The sequence below is a fragment of the Gobio gobio genome (assembly GCF_949357685.1).
Source record: "Gobio gobio genome assembly, chromosome: 12".
NCBI lineage: Eukaryota > Metazoa > Chordata > Actinopteri > Cypriniformes > Gobionidae > Gobio > Gobio gobio.
The window spans coordinates 45,434,706-45,437,611 of NC_137105.1; positions in this window are offsets into that span (position 1 = coordinate 45,434,706).

Sequence of the window (2,906 nt, forward strand, 5' to 3'; positions counted from 1 at the left end):
GGAAGATATTAAACCATCTACTAAAGAAGATAATATCATTGGGGAAAAAGGTGTATACCTTGCCGAAATCCCCAAAGTAAAGAGGTACATTAATTTTACACAAGCGGAACAGTATTCCTTGGATCCGTCACCATTTCCTCCTTCAAGCACAGTGAAAACCAAGGTGACAGAAACTGAATCAAGAAAACCAGCCACCAGAGAGAGCACTTCATTTAAGGATGACGTTCAGGAAGTTGCACAAGTAGGAGTATCTCTGGATAGAGTACCAAAAGTTAAGAGATACATTCAATTCACACATCCTGAAAGTCAATCCCTTGCTCTGTCAACATCTGCTGTCTCAGCTGAAAGAGTTGGAATATCAGGGGTAGATCAAGAGACATGGAGATCAATCACTTCATCTGAGGAAGATGTCACACTAACCGCTAAGGAAGAAAATGTCTTTGGACACATTGGAGCATCTCTTGACAAACTACCAAAGGTTAAGAGATACATTCAGTTCACAAAGCCTGAAAGTGAACCTCTAGTTCAGACAACAACTGCTCACTTATCTGAAAGAGTATCCGAGGGTTTTCAAGAAACAAGATCAAGCACTTCAGCCAAAGTTGATGTTAAGCCATCTACTCATGATAATAATGCCATTGTAGAAATCCCAAAAGTAAAGAGGTACATTGCGTTCACACAATCTGAACCTTCCCAGGGTCTTGCACCATTTCCTCCAAGCACTGTAAAGTCCATAAAGGTGACAGAAACAGAATCAAGAGGATCTAGTACCTTAGTTGAAGATAATGCACGACCATCTCCTAAGGAGAACATTAAGGAAGACAATGCCTTTGGGCAAACAGAAGCACATCTTGATAGAGTACCAAGAGTTAAGCGATACATTCAATTCACACATCAGTCCCCTGAGCAGTCAACAACTGCTTTATCAGCTAAAAAAGTAGGAATATCTGAGGTCATTTCAGAAACAAGGAGCATTTCATCTGTGGACGATGACACACTAACCGCTAAAGAAGACTACTTTGGTGGACATATAGGAGCACCTCTTGATACAATACCAAAAGTTAAGCGATACATTAGTTTCACACATCCTGAAAGTCAATCTCCTGTTCAGACAACAACTGCTCTCTCAGCTGAAAGAGTCAGTGTATCTGTGATAGCCAAAGACACAAGGAGACCAAGCACTTCATCTGAAGATGATGTTAAACCATCTACTAATAATGACAATATCATTGGAGGAAAAATTCTTGATAATATCCCAAAAGTAAAGAGGTACATTGAGTTCACACAATATGAACCTTATTCCTCAGCCCAGTCACAACTTTCTTCTTCAAATGTTGTTAAATCCATAAAGGTGACAGCAACAGACTTAAGGGGATCCAGCACATCAGCTGAAGATAATGTACAAACTGCTACTAATGGAAACAAAACAAAATCAATGACACTTAGCACTTCATCTGATAATCTTGACAGAATACCAAGAGTTAAGAGATACATCGACTTCAGCCCTGCTGAAAGTCAATATCCTGCTCGGTCAACTGAAAAAGATGGAATATCAAGGATATCAAGCACTTCATCTAAATCCATTAAACCACCTTCAACTGATTATAATATCATTGGAGAAACATCAGACAATATCCCAAAAGTAAAGAAGTACATTCAGTTCACACAATCAGAACCACATTCCTCGACTTCGTCATCATTTCTTAGTTCAAACACTGTAAAACCCATTAATATAGGGGATGTGCAAGAAAAAAAGAAATACAGAACTTCATATGATGAAAGAAGAAATGACAATTTCTTTCAAGAAATTGGTGTATCTCTTGACAAAATCCCAAAGGTAAAGAGGTATGTTTCATTTACAAAGAGTGAACCTACTTCGTCAACCAAATTAGTGAAAAGAGATGCAACACCTCCACCAAATGCAGACCTAGAAATCACATTGCCTGGTTTATCATCCAAAGTGTCACTTCCCGACTCAATGAAAAAAGGTTCTGCACTAATAATAAAGACGGAATCTGAATCACATTTGTCTGGCTTTACTTTCAAGGACAATGTCATGACAAAAGAGTCTATGGACAGTTCAGTTCAGACTGGCCTAAGGTCAAGTTTAAGCTCTGTGTCCAGTGACAAACAATCTGTAGGACATCAGGTTATGGATGTACAACCACCACAAGATGAACCACCAGCAGTTCCACAGACATCCCCACCTCCCTTGGAACCGAAGGATGCCAGAGAATATCTCAGAGAAAATTCTGAAGTCCTTCAAAGGCAAGAACGCAGACGATTACTTCAGCAAAGAAGAAGTGAAATGAAGAAGTTCAACATTGCATCCCTATCCTCCATGCAACAAGACGGCGACCAGCAGGACATATCACCTAGAGATTATGGAGGAGCAGCACAGTTACAAACAGAACAAACATACAGCAATATCTCTACAAAAAACACGGCCGCTTCAGGACAAACAGAAGGAGCTGAAGCTCCAGTTTTACGGGGCCTTAAAACTAAGAACATCTCAACTCCAAAGTATAAGGAATTTTTAATTTAAATAAAGAGCTCATTTTGACTTGTCAGACAAACAATGTTGCCCAAATCTGAGCTGATACTTTCAAAATTGCACCTTTGGAGCTGGGGATTGCCTTTTTAGTGAGTATTGTAAATGCTGCAATATACCTGTGAACATAACCTTAACTTTTTTCAGTATTTCATAAAAGTTCTGTTCTCTTTGCATTGAAACAATGTATATAAGAATGTGTATTGTATACGATCATTAACACTGTGTTGATTTTATGAGTCATGATATGCAAAAACCAGAGGGTATTAATTGTACTTGATGCCAGGAGAGACCCCCCAAGATGACCCCAGAATAGTTGGTCTTTTCTCTTTCAAAACATGACAAAGATTAAAAT